The sequence below is a fragment of the Manis pentadactyla genome, chromosome 5, assembly GCF_030020395.1.
Source record: "Manis pentadactyla isolate mManPen7 chromosome 5, mManPen7.hap1, whole genome shotgun sequence".
NCBI classification, from domain to species: Eukaryota; Metazoa; Chordata; class Mammalia; order Pholidota; family Manidae; genus Manis; species Manis pentadactyla.
The window spans coordinates 68,824,621-68,839,233 of record NC_080023.1 but is presented as its reverse complement, the minus strand read 5'-3'; the positions used below and the strand labels follow the sequence as shown (position 1 = coordinate 68,839,233).

Genomic DNA, 14,613 nt, shown 5'->3' with positions numbered 1-14,613 from the left:
AGGCCTGGGTTCAAATTTCACCGTCCCGAGTTACCTGCCACAGAGCCCTTGAGCAAATATGACTTAAGTTTCCTTACCTTGGTTATGAAAATAATAATAACTAGTGTTGCTATGAATATCAAATGATGAAGATAAATATTGATACATTCATAGAAATGAAATGAGTTTGTACTTGGCACATACTAGATACTCAATAATTTACAGCCTTTTTTATTAAGATATTTGCCCAAGAACCACATAGTAAGTGGTCTAAAACTCCATAACCTCTTGCTCTGTGAGATCCCAAGGATATTTTCTTTACAGGCTATGTTGGTGGTGGGGGGTGCGTTGTTTATTTCCTCAATTCTTGTCCCTGCCACAACAAAGAATTGAAGGGGAGAGACACAGTAGTGAAGCAAGGTAAAAGTTTGATTTAAAGTTACTCACTTAAAGAAAGAAAAAGTGCAGGCAACCTCAGAGAGGAGAGGCACACCCTGAAAGGTTGGGAAAAAGTTTTAAGGCAATAAGGTACACACTCGGAGAAAGGGGAGTGTGGGCTACCTCAGAGAAGAGGCACGCTGAAAGTTTGGGAAAGTTTTATATAAGGCTATGCACTTAGAACGGCCGACCTCAGAGAGAGGTGCACACTGAAATATTAGGGGTTCCCCTTTGTAAGGATTCTTTTTCAGGAATGTGACAAAGGGCTAGGAGTGTGGACTTGTCAAGTGGTCCCAAGATGTTTATCTTTGATGAGAGACATTAAATGTCTTCTATTTTTAATAGAAGGTAATTCTGCAAAATTAACACAAGAAATTTACCACTTGGATTCCTTCCCAGGATAACAGCTTCCCTCTGGGAACAGACCAGTTAAGACCTCTTGCTCTGCCCCCAAGTAGGCTGAGTTATTGTCCATTTGCTAAACAGTATGTTAAAAATCTTACTTCTTAACTTCTGAGTTTTAAAAGGTAATCTTAGCTTTTTGTTTGTTTGTTTGTTTGTTTTGATCTTGTTTTTTTGTTTTTTTTTTTAAATAATTATTTTTTATTGAAGGGTAGTTGACGCACAGTATTACATTACATTAGTTTCAAGTGTACAACACAGTGGTAGAACATTTATATACATAATTCTAGGTTCCAGCTATCACCCTACCAAGCTGTTACAATATCTTGACTATATTCCTTATGCTATACATTACATCCCGGTTACTTATTTATTTTACCATTGTAAGTCTGTCCTTTTTTTTTTTTTTTTTTTTTTTTTTGGGAGGGCATCTCTCATATTTATTGATCAAATGGTTGTTAACAACAATAAAATTCTGTATAGGGGAGTCAATGCTCAATGCACAATCATTAATCCACCCCAAGCCTAATTTTCGTCAGTCTCCAATCTTCTGAGGCATAACAAACAAGTTCTTACATGGAGAACAAATTCTTACATAATGAATAAGTTACATAGTGAACAGTACAAGGGCAGTCATCACAGAAACTTTCGGTTTTGCTCATGCATTATGAACTCTAAACAGTCGGTTCAAATATGAATACTCATTTGGTTTTTATACTTGATTTATATGTGGATACCACATTTCTCTCTTTATTATTATTATTTTTAATAAAATGCTGAAGTGGTAGGTAGATACAAGATAAAGGTAGAAAACATAGTTTAGTGTTGTAAGAGAGCAAATGTAGATGATCAGGTGTGTGCCTGTAGACTATGTGTTAATCCAAGCTAGACCAGGGCAATAAAACATCCACGTATGCAGAAGATTTCTCTCAGAACAGGGGGAGTGAGGTTCTAAGCCTCACCTCTGTTGATCCCCAATTTCTCACCTGATGGCCCCCCTGCGACTGTGCCTGTCTTAGGTTGTTCCTCCCTTGAGGAATCTTACCCGTCTCTGGCTAACCAGTCATCTTCCGGGGCCATACAGGGAAATGTGAAGTTGGTAAGTGAGAGGGAAGCCTTATTGTTTGAAAAGGTTAGCTTTTTACTTCTTTGCATATTTATGGCCTGTGGCTTCTATGCCCAGCATTTGTCTTGAGGTATCTTTACCACTTGGAAGAATTATGATACTCGGTAAATTTGATATGAGGCACGAATTCTATTTAAGGGTTGTAATTAGGAAGGAAGAAGAAAAGCTATAGAAGTAGCAGGCGGAAGAAAACATGGGAAGATTGATTATTTCTTTGACATATCTTCTTGTAGAGTAACTTCAGCATGTATAGGTTTTAAGCTACTACTTAAATTGCGCACACACATTAACATAATAGGAGTATAGTTACATAACCAAAGCATATCTGTAATTACCAGCCATCTCCAGTGAAACCAAGAAAACCAGTTAGGCACCTTAGGCATTTGTGAAAACTTATCTATGATGTGGTGGATATTGTCCAACTGAACTTGAACAGTCTGAGAGAAATCAGACAAATTAAAACAACCCATTCCTGGGGACTGTTCACATCCCATATGTTCTTTTAACAGTAGATAGTCTGTAGTTGTAAGACTTTGGAGCGCTACAATTTGCACTTCTCCAAATTCTTGGTTGAGTTCCAACAGTATAGATCCAGTCAAATTTGTTGTTTTACTGTATGCACAGGCCAGCTTAGATATCTCCTTCTTCATTCCCATGGCAAGTCCAGGAACTGGTGGGATGAGTGCATCTACAGCTGTAGCAGTGCGTGGATCTTTGTTGGGGTTTTTTGATGATCATCTTCTGGCATGAGTCTTCCAGAGAGTGCAGATGTTGGAAGTTCTTTTTCATATCGTATCTTAGTTCATTTTCGGGGTAGCCCAATTAGGCTTTGATCCTCTGTATAAACACAAACAGACCCTTTGCCTACACTTTTATATGCCCTTTATACCCTTGTGTAGAACTCGTTGGAGGTTACCACACAGGAACTGCCCTTTTTTTTTTTTTTTGCTTTGTTTTTGGTATCACTAATCTACACTTACATGACGAATATTATGTTTACTAGGCTCTCCCCTATACCAGGTCTCCCCTATAAACCCCTTTACAGTCACTGTCCATCAGCATAGCAAAATGTTGTAGAATCACTACTTGCCTTCTCTGTGTTGTACAGCCCTCCCTTTTCTCCTACCCCCCATGCATGTTAATCTTAATACCCCCCTACTTCTCCCCCCCTTATCCCTCCCTACCCACCCATCCTCCCCAGTCCCTTTCCCTTTGGTACCTGTTAGTCCATTCTTGAGTTCTGTGATTCTGCTGCTGTTTTGTTCCTTCACTTTTTCCTTTGTTCTTATTCTCCACAGATGAGTGAGATCATTTGGTATTTCTCTTTCTCTGCTTGGCTTGTTTCACTGAGCATAAAACCCTCCAGCTCCATCCATGTTGCTGCAAATGATTGGATTTGCCCTTTTCTTATGGCTGAGTAGTATTCCATTGTGTATATGTACCACTTCTTCTTTATCCATTCATCTATTGATGGACATTTAGGTTGCTTCCGATTCTTGGCTATTGTAAATAGTGCTGCAATAAACATAGGGGTGCATCTGTCTTTCTCAAACTTGATTGCTGCGTTCTTAGGGTAAATTCCTAGGAGTGGAATTCCTGGGTCAAATGGTAAGTCTGTTTTGAGCATTTTGATGTACCTCCATACTGCTTTCCACAATGGTTGAACTAACTTACATTCCCACCAGCAGTGTAGGAGGGTTCCCCTTTCTCCACAGCCTCGCCAACATTTGTTGTTGTTTGTCTTTTGGATGGCAGCCATCCTTACTGGTGTGAGGTGATACCTCATTGTAGTTTTACTTTGCATTTCTCTGATAATTAGTGATGTGGAGCATCTTTTCATGTGTCTGTTGGCCATCTGTATTTCTTTTTTGGAGAACTGTCTGTTCAGTTCCTCTGCCCATTTTTTAATTGGGTTATTTGTTTTATGTTTGTTGAGGCGTGTGAGCTCCTTATATATTCTGGATGACAAGCCTTTATCGGATGTGTCATTTTCAAATATATTCTCCCATACTGTAGGGATCCTTCTTGTTCTATTGATGGTGTCTTTTGCTGTACAGAAGCTTTTCAGCTTAATATAGTCCCACTTACTCATTTTTGCTGTTGTTTTCCTTACCCAGGGAGATATGTTCAAGAAGAGGTCACTCATGTTTATGTCTAAGAGGTTTTTGCCTATGTTTTCTTCCAAGAGTTTAATGGTTTCATGACTTACATTCAGGTCTTTGATCCATTTTGAGTTTACTTTTGTATATGGGGTTAGACAATGGTCCAGTTTCATTCTCCTACATGTAGCTGTCCAGTTTTGCCAGCACCATCTGTTGAAGAGACTGTCATTTCGCCATTGTATGTCCATGGCTCCTTTATCAAATATTAATTGACCATATATGCCTGGGTTAATGTCTGGATTCTCTAGTCTGTTCCATTGGTCTGTGGCTCTGCTCTTGTGCCAGTACCAAATTGTCTTGATTACTATGGCTTTATAGTAGAGCTTGAAGTTGGGGAGTGAGATCCCCCCTACTTTATTCTTCTTTCTCAGGATTGCTTTGGCTATTCGGGGTCTTTGGTGTTTCCATATGAATTTTTGAATTATTTGTTCCAGTTCATTGAAGAATGTTGCTGGTAGTTTCATAGGGATTGCATCAAATCTGTATATTGCTTTGGGCAGGATGGCCATTTTGACGATATTAATTCTTCCTAGCCATGAGCATGGGATGAGTTTCCATCTGTTAGTGTCCCCTTTAATTTCTCTTAAGAGTGACTTGTAGTTTTCAGAGTATAAGTCTTTCACTTCTTTGGTTAGGTTTATTCCTAGGTATTTTATTTTTTTTGATGCAATTGTGAATGGAGTTGTTTTCCTGATTTCTCTTTCTGTTGGTTCATTGTTAGTATATAGGAAAGCCACAGATTTCTGTGTGTTGATTTTGTATCCTGCAACTTTGCTGTATTCTGATATCAGTTCTAGTAGTTTTGGGTGGAGTCTTTAGGGTTTTTTATGTACAGTATCATGTCATCTGCAAATAGTGACAGTTTAACTTCTTCTTTACCAATCTGGATTCCTTGTATTTCTTTATTTTGTCTGATTGCCATGGCTAGGACCTCCAGTACTATGATAAATAACAGTGGAGAGAGTGGGCATCCCTGTCTAGTTCCCGATCTCAGAGGAAATGCTTTCAGCTTCTCGCTGTTCAATATAATGTTGGCTGTGGGTTTATCATAGATGGCCTTTATTATGTTGATGTACTTGCCCTCTATTCCCATTTTGCTGAGAGTTTTTAACATGAATGGATGTTGAACTTTGTCAAATGCTTTTTCAGCATCTATGGAGATGATCATGTGGGTTTTGTCTTTCTTTTTGTTGATGTGGTGGATGATGTTGATGGACTTTCGAATGTTGTACCATCCTTGCATCCCTGGGATGAATCCCACTTGGTCATGGTGTATGATCCTTTTGATGTATTTTTGAATTCGGTTTGCTAATATTTTGTTGAGTATTTTTGCATCTACGTTCATCAGGGATATTGGTCTGTAGTTTTCTTTTTTGGTGGGGTCTTTGCCTGGTTTTGGTATTAGGGTGATGTTAGCTTCATAGAATGAGTTTGGGAGCATCCCCTCCTCCTCTATTTTTTGGAAAACTTTAAGGAGAATGGGTATTATGTCTTCCCTGTATGTCTGATAAAATTCCGAGGTAAATCCATCTGGCCCGGGGGTTTTGTTCTTTGGTAGTTTTTTGATTACCGCTTCAATTTCGTTGCTGGTAATTGGTCTGTTTAGATTTTCTGTTTCTTCCTGGGTCAATCTTGGAAGGTTATATTTTTCTAGGAAGTTGTCCATTTCTCCTAGGTTTCCCAGCTTGTTAGCATATAGGTTTTCATAGTATTCTCCAATAATTCTTTGCATTTCCGTGGGGTCCGTCGTGATTTTTCCTTTCTCGTTTCTGATACTGTTGATTTGTGTTGACTCTCTTTTCTTCTTAATAAGTCTGGCTAGAGGCTTATCTATTTTGTTTATTTTCTCGAAGAACCAGCTCTTGGTTTCATTGATTTTTGCTATTGTTTTATTCTTCTCAATTTTATTTATTTCTTCTCTGATCTTTATTATGTCCCTCCTTCTGCTGACCTTAGGCCTCATCTGTTCTTCTTTTTCCAATTTCGATAATTGTGACATTAGACCATTCATTTGGGATTGCTCTTCCTTTTTTAAATATGCTTGGATTGCTATATACTTTCCTTTAAAGACTGCTTTTGCTGTGTCCCACAGAAGTTGGGGCTTAGTGTTGTTGTTGTCATTTGTTTCCATATATTGCTGGATCTCCATTTTGATTTGGTCATTGATCCATTGATTATTTAGGAGCGTGTTGTTAAGCCTCCATGTGTTCGTGAGCCTCTTTGCTTTCTTTGTACAGTTTATTTCTAGTTTTATGCCTTTGTGGTCTGAAAAGTTGGTTGGTAGGATATCAATCTTTTGGAATTTTCTGAGGCTCTTTTTGTGGCCTAGTATGTGGTCTATTCTGGAGAATGTTCCATGTGCACTTGAGAAGAATGTATATCCCGCTGCTTTTGGATGTAGAGTTCTATAGATGTCTATTAGGTCCATCTGCTCTACTGTGTTGTTCAGTGCTTCCGTGTCCTTACTTATTTTCTGCCCAGTGGATCTATCCTTTGGGGTGAGTGGTGTGTTGAAGTCTCCTAGAATGAATGCATTGCAGTCTATATCCCCCTTTAGTTCTGTTAGTATTTGTTTCACATATGCTGGTGCTCCTGTGTTGGGTGCATATATATTTAGAATGGTTATATCCTCTTGTTTGACTGAGCCCTTTATCATTATGTAGTGTCTTTCTTTATCTCTTGTTACTTTCTTTGTTTTGAAGTCTATTTTGTGTGATATTAGTACTACAACCCCTGCTTTCTTCTCACTGTTGTTTGCTTGAAATATGTTTTTCCATCCCTTGACTTTTAGTCTTTACATGTCTTTGGGTTTGAGGTGAGTTTCTTGTAAGCAGCATATAGATGGGTCTTGCTTTTTTATCCATTATGTTACTCTGTGTCTTTTGATTGGTACATTCAACCCATTAACATTTAGGGTGACTATTGAAAGATATGTACTTATTGCCATTGCAGGCTTTAAATTCGTGGTTACCAAAGGTTCAAGGTTAGCCTCTTTAGTATCTTACTGCCTAACTTAGCTCGCTTATTGAGCTGTTATATACACTGTCCGGAGATTCTTTTCTTCTCTCCCTTCTTGTTCCTCCTCCTCGATTCTTCATATGTTGGGTGTTTTGTGCTGTGCTCTTTCTAGGAGTGCTCCCATCTAGAGCAGTCCCTGTAAGATGTTCTGTAGAGGTGGTTTATGGAAAGCAAATTCCCTCAGCTTTTGTTTGTCTGGGAATTGTTTAATCCCACCGTCATATTTGAATGATAGTCGTGCTGGATACAGTATCCTTGGTTCAAGGCCCTTCTGTTTCATTGTATTAAATATATCATGCCATTCTCTTCTGGCCTGTAGGGTTTCTGTTGAGAAATCTGACGTTAGCCTGATGGGTTTCCCTTTATAGGTGACCTTTTTCTCTCTAGCTGCCTTTAACACTCTTTCCTTGTCCTTGATCTTTGCCATTTTAATTATTATGTGTCTTGGTGTTGTCCTCCTTGGATCCTTTCTGTTGGGGGTTCTGTGTATTTCCGTGGTCTGTTCGATTACTTCCTCCCCCAGTGTGGAGAAGTTTTCAGCAATTATTTCTTCTAAGATACTTTCCATCTCTTTTCCTCTCTCTTCTTCTTCTGGGACCCCTATAATACGGATATTGTTCCTTTTGGATTGGTCACACAGTTCTCTTAATATTGTTTCATTCCTGGAGATCCTTTTGTCTCTCTCTATGTCAGCTTCTATGCGTTCCTGTTCTCTGATTTCAATTCCATCAATGGCCTCTTGCATTCTATCCATTCTGCTTATAAACCCTTCCAGAGTTTGTTTCATTTCTGCGATCTCCTTTCTGGCATCTGTGATCTCCTTCCGGACTTCATCCCATTTCTCTTGCGTATTTCTCTGCATCTCTGTCAGCATGCTTATGATTCTTATTTTGAATTCTTTTTCAGGAAGACTGGTTAGGTCTGTCTCCTTCTCTGGTGTTGTCTCTGTGATCTTTGTCTGCCTGTAGCTTTGCCTTTTCATGGTGATAGGAATAGTCTGCAGAACTGGGACGAGTGACGGCTGGAAGGACTTCCTTTCTTGTTGGTTTGTGGCCCTCCTCTCCTGGGAGAACAGCGGCCTCTAGTGGCTTGTGCTGCCCAGCTGCGCGCAGACAGGTTTTCTGCTTCCTGCCCGGCTGCTATGGAGTTAATCTCCGGTGTTGCTGTGGGCGTGGCCTGGCTCGGGCAGCTACTCCAAAATGGTGGAGTCACGTTGGAGCAGGAGCTGCTGGGAGGCTATTTATCTCCGTAAGGGGCCTCCCTGCTCCCTGCAGCCCAGGGGTTAGGGTGCCCAGAGATCCCGGCTTCCCTACCTCTGGATTAAGTGACCCGCCCTGCCCCTTTAAGACTTCCTAAAAGCACCCACCAAAACAAAACAACGACCACCAAAAAAAGAAAAAAAGAAAAAAAAATTTTTTAATTAAAAAAAAAAAAAAAAGTTTTTAATTAAAAAAAAAAAAAAAAGGTGGTCGTTCGTTTTTCTTTATTCTCCGGTGCCAGCCTCAGGCCTCTGCTCACCGGTCTTTCTGCCCTGTTTCCCTAGTATTGGGGTCCCTATCCCTTTAAGACTTCCAAAAAGCGCTCACCAAATCAAAACAGCAAAAAAGCAAAAAAAAATGGTCGGGCGCTTTTCTTATGTCCTCTGTCGCCCAGCCTCCAGTGCCTGCTCACTGTTCTTGCTGCCCTGTTTCCCTAGTATCCAGGGCCCCCTGGGCACGTACTGTGTCTGCACTCTGGCCCGGATGGCTGGGGCTGGGTGTTCGGCAGCCCTGTGCTCCATCTCCCTCCCGCTCTGCCTGCTCTTCTCCCGCCGGGAGCTGGGGGGAGGGGCGCTCGGCTCCCGCGGGGCCGGGGCTTGTATCTTACCCCCTTCGCGAGGCGCTGGGTTCTCTCAGGTGCGGATGTGGTCTGGATATTGTCCTGTGTCCTCTGGTCTTTATTCTAGGAAGAGTTGTCTTTGTTATATTTTCATAGATATATGTTGTTTTGGGAGGAGATTTCCGCTGCTCTACTCACACCGCCATCTTCCGCCCCTCCCTAATCTTAGCTTTAAGATGGAATTTTTTCCTGTTTTTACTATGCTTTTTATAGCTGGGCTTGTTTGCTAAATTAATCATGATGCTTGTCTCCTGCCCAGGTTACAGATTACTTGATTAGGGGCTGGACAAGGAGAAAAACAGCATATAGGTTAAGTTAAAGAATAAATTGGGCCTTTTGGCAGGCTAAACTAAATCTTAAAATGGCATAATGTAATTGACACAATGGAGATGGGCTGTGCTCAGATACTTAAATCTGGGGAATATCTGGACATTCCAAGTTACTCCTGACCTTTGGAGCTTCAATTGATTAACTCATTAACTCTGTGAGTCTTTTCTGGCTCTCTGGTTTTAACTGGTTAGCTCTTTGAGTCCCTTTTAGTGAGCTTTACTGGCCTTAATTTTCTCTCCACTTCACTCATATCTATTTTCCTGCCTAACAGCTGCACAGTTTGTCACACTTCACACTTTTCAGAAAGAACCTGAGTTCTTTCCGGACAGCAATGATGTCACTTAGCTTTCTGGCCTAGTGGCCTATATATATATGTATATATATATATATATATATATATATATAGTGGTTGTTATGTACACACAAGTCTCCTGAAATATGATAGCATCGATTATGCTGGTGTCGAGTTTTGGTCTCAATGGTAGATGTGAATGTTAAGAGACTAGGCAACTGTCCATCTGAAATAAGCAGATACCCAGTAATCCGTTTTCCACTTCACTTATCTTCCACCTCCAGGAGCAACTCCCTCTGTACACATTTAACCAGGAAGAACGTAAAACAGAGTTTTAGTGATGTGAGTCATTCAAGTTTATGTTCAAACACCATGAAAGAAAATACAACTTGCCAGGGTAACACCAATAGGAGTGAGAGACACCTGAACGCCTGATAAACTAACAAATTATACTCAGCAACCTGGAAACAATTGAGGTATTTTTTATAAAGTATTTAAATATACATGCCCAGCTAATGATTCATTATGTGATTCTTTCCCTCTCTCATGCCTCTGCCCAATTCCTAAGGACTGCCATTTCCTATTACGATTCTCTGTTATGTTGTTCCTCTTGCTTTCCATCCCTGCCCAAGCCCTCTGCATCCTTCCTCTCTGTGAAATTGCCCCTGCAGTGGGCTTCCTGATGGCAGTCTTGCCTTCTAGAATCCAGGCTCCACTGGCACCAGACAGGTGGAGCCAATGCCACTGCCCATGTCCCACTCTGCCCTCTGCCCTTCAATATCTTCCCTTGTCTACACCATACAGCTCTTTCTTGGAGTGTAAGTCCCAATAACCTGGCAAGAAGTAAAGCTGATTATCTCTTTAGCATTTTTGAGACCTAAGACCAGCTGCCCAATTCTTACTTTTAAACATATTCCAAGACCCTAAAATGCTTTCGTAAGTAAATGAATTATAGAAATCCTAAATAAATAAACAAGCCTTGGGCCTTCATAAAGTGTGCTGTTGCCCAATCATGGATAAATCTTGCCATCTAAGGGAGTAATGTTGTCAGGCTAATGTCACACAAAATAAGTGCAGTGAGATAAAATGTTAGCACCCACTTCCTTAAATAAAAAAAAATTGACCCCTGAAGCAGTAAAGACACCCCTCCAAAACACAGACACACAGGCACACACACAATTTCTTCCTCTTTCCTCCAGTCCCACCTCCTAACTTTCCCCACCCTAAACCCCACCCTTGCTGTTCACGGCCCTTAGGGTGCAGCAGCTAAGCAGTTCAGCTCCGGAGACTTCTCTCAGTTGACCTGGGCTGCTGTCCTCTGTAGTTAGAGTGTGGTAAGTATTTTTGCAATACAAAACACATTTCAGTGCTAACATTTTGTCTTTCTCTCCCATCTTCTTCCAAAAGAAAAAGAAACTATAAAACCAGTAAAATCTTACTATGTAAGCCAAGGCAGAAATGAATGGTAAGTATTGATTATTTGTCTAGGTGAAGTTTTTAAAAACCACACGTCTGCAACATGCAATTGTCTTTTAAATTAAATTTGGCAATAGTGATTCTTAAGAGCTTGTTTATATCATGATTATTTCTTTAAAATGTGTTACTAGGTGATTAATTTTTTTAAGAGAATAAAACGTTCTGGATCATTAAAGAAGAAATTGTGTCACCAGTAAGACTGGTGTGTTTAAACACAATACACTAAATTCTTTCTAGAAAACTTCTCTCTTATTTTATAATTGGTGTTAAGATTTGCTGTTGGAATTGGCTTCACTAGCGGGAGACACAGTTTCTGTTTCACTCATTTTGGGGTTGATTATTATTTTATTGTCAAAAGTTAATTCAAAATGTCTCTTTTTATAGAACAAAAACAATTCTTTGAAATCATAATGATCTGGGCATTTGTTACCCTTCCTGATTTGTAGCCTTGTTATTTTCATTAATAATACAAAGGTAGCTCTTCACTATGGTATTTTCACTGTGGAGGGAATGATTAGCTTTTTTCACTTGCAAGAATTAAAGGAAGGGGAATAAAGAAGCTTTTTTCTGCCCTTACTACTAGATCCCTAAGGTAAACATGTTTCTTAAAGATGGTTAATAAAAGGCAGGTGGGACTTCTGACTTCTATATGTCTGGTCTAGAGACTTCAAATTGTGTATTTGAGACCTACAATTTCTTTATTCATACATTTTGTTCATTTATTTTCTTAAAATCACTCATGGAGCATCTACTCTGCTCCAGCTTCTGGGTTAGAATAAAAAGATGAATAGCCAGCACATGTGGAGCTCAGATCTGGCAGAAGGGAAGGATCTGAATAGAGCTGACTTTAAAATATAACCAGGACCAGACGCCTCCAGGGCAAAACATTTATAATCAAGTGTTTGTTTAGGCCTCTTGTTTCTTCCTGAACTAAATTTGTCAAATATAAGTGTTTCGTGGTCAACAGAGAATTGTATTTTCATTGAAGTTTTGTGACCCATTTATAATAACTAGATCACTCACCAATGGTTTTGTTGTCTTAATAAAGTGTTAGATGGGGCTTGCTCAAGTTACAGGTTACAAACACCACCACAATTCAACATTCTCTAAGTTTTGACTTGATTTTGTGGCTGAGGAGCAGCACCATCTTAGCCTGCTTACCTTCCATCACCAATACAAGTTCCTGGCATTGGTGGGAAGGGGAGGACTCTTCCACCCACACAGATAAAACAAAATTTTAAATCATTTAACAAAATTGACAGTTTACTAAAAAAGTTTTTAAAACACCAATCAAGTCCCTTTGAGATGTTTTTTTACTGAAGAGGATGCTGCACTTAGCTGTGATGAGTCACTGGATGAATGATCTTCAGCACACATGATTCAAAGGATGGGCAATTCCAATTCAAATCTGAATCACAGCAAGATTTAAAATACAATGCTGTGCTTCATAGATCTTCCGGTCCTTTTAGCCAAGATATTAATCTGAGACATCTGTAAGGCTGCTCACTGTGGACTTGACCAGCAGATACACGAAGCCTGGGCAGAGCCAAGCCTCCTGCAACTCAGGAGCTACTGTTCCCGCTTCTCCTCTGGGATTCCTCTATGGGACACAGAGCTCCCAGAAAGACGTGAAGAGAGAAACAGGGGGGAAAAAACAAGACAGGAGTTTGGGGAAATAAACAATTGCCTACAGGAGGAATCTGATTTTAGTTGAGGGTTTTAAGCTATCATATATAACTTGGTACTTTAAAAGTTACTCAGAGATTCATTCACTTAACCAATAATATTTCAACCTTTAATTCTGCAGACAGAAATTGTGAGATAAGCTGGAAGAACTCAAACTCTTTCTTAGAAAGAAAGACTCTTTCTGCTCGTTTACTTCAGCACAAGACTCCCTAGTAAGGGCCACACTAATGAGATTATAATTCTGAGCTACAGCACCATGAGTGGACACCACTTCTGAAAGAGCTGATTGCTTGCCCCCCCTCCACCCCGACTACCAGAATAACAGCAAGGGAAACAACCTTCTATAACTGTAGGAAAAATGGATTAATTGCCACATTGGGAATATCCTTGTTGAAACGTGGTACTGTGCACATTTTTTATTGGACTAAATGTAAGAACATACATCACAAATGTCAATAGTGGTTAACTTTGTATATATGGAGAATTTACTAGAGATTTTTTCTTTGATAGTGTACTGATTTTTAGACTGTCTTCACTGATCACCTTATTTTGGCTAAATTTGTAAAATTGTACCTGTTTGCTGTGAAAATTTAAGTAACAAGGGAAATTTGAAATTAGTGGGGAATGTGTGTTTTATTGTTGTGTAAGAGACTTAAACTATACTACCTCAGTACTCAAATCAAATCAGCATTTTGCATAGACTTCCCTTAATACAGGGGTTCCCAACCCTCAGGCCATCTTGAAATCACTGAGAATCATTAAAAATATCCATTCCATGGCCACTAACCCCTTCCACCCAGACCAATGGATCAGTTTGAAATGGAGCAAAGTGGAGTGATATTTTTTTTTGGAGTGATATTTTTAAAAGGTCAACTCATTATGTTATCTAAGGTTCAATACTGTAAATATTTTATCTCTGTAGCATTGACCAGGAAGGAAGTTGCATTACTTAAAATTAGACTCCAGGACTGTTTCATTCCATTCTTTTATTGTCATGGTGGGTCCGTTAAGTTAACACATGATAAAAAAGGCTTTATGGTTAGAATTTTAGGACTTTGCTCTGTCATATGGTCACATGGTCACGTGCAATTCATTAATGCATGCACAAGGTGTACTGCCTAACAGACACTGTCCTCTTGTTTTAGATGATCATGTAAATGCCCATTATCACCTGTGTTGGCTAATTCTCCTATGAAACTTCCCCCCTGGTCACTTGCTAAAACAGCCCCAGAACTGGTTTTCCACAAGGATTCCTTTAGCTTATTTCCATGTTGACTTCAGATGGCCTGAGCTCACCTGCAAACCACAGTAGGGTGGCCTTCTATTCAGGTGTGTGTCCTGATGGCGTTTTTAAATTTTCCTAACACTACGTTGGCCTTCCATGCCTCTCCTTGTCCGTGCCTTAATAAGCAGCCCCAGTTGGAAATCTGAACTCAGGTTCTCTCCAAGGACAGCCTCCTGCTGCCCAGTTCTCATTAAACCTCAGCTATTCGTGGAGGATTGTCAGAGAATATGCATCCATGTGTTTCTCTGAACAATCTAAAAAATCTGATTTTCAATCTTGAATCATCCCAGATTATCAGAGAGGTAACTACTGAGATGGGATCACTTTGGCTTCTCATAGGTTGCTTTCAGCAATTCTCCAGCATTGTGCTTTCCCCCTATATTAGCAAATAGCTCAAGAAAGTCGGAAAAGAAACCATTCTGTTTATTGTCACATATCATCTTCTTTTTGAGGGACTTGATGAGAAGTTTCTCTAGGCCTCAATCTGTTTTTATTTTAAGAACATGGTCAACCTGCTAAATTTTGGTGTTGCCTCTTTGCT

At 39.8% G+C, this 14,613-nt stretch overlaps 1 protein-coding gene across 7 annotated transcripts in view; it reads left to right on the top strand.

The window, feature by feature from the left end:
- Window positions 1–14,613, top strand: part of LOC118923012 (placenta-specific gene 8 protein-like) — a 56,410-nt gene that overhangs the window by 25,576 nt on the left and 16,221 nt on the right. For 2 of the 7 annotated variants that reach the window (XM_057502406.1, XM_036906375.2), the window contains exon 1: window positions 10,818–10,959. The exons of 2 other annotated variants lie outside the window; for them this stretch is intronic. The gene's annotated coding sequence lies outside the window, so the exon portion shown is untranslated. Of the gene's footprint in view, window positions 1–10,817; window positions 10,960–11,028; window positions 11,091–14,613 lie in introns of those variants that run through there. 3 more of the 7 variants (XM_057502400.1, XM_057502404.1, XM_057502401.1) reach the window with 3 other exon arrangements.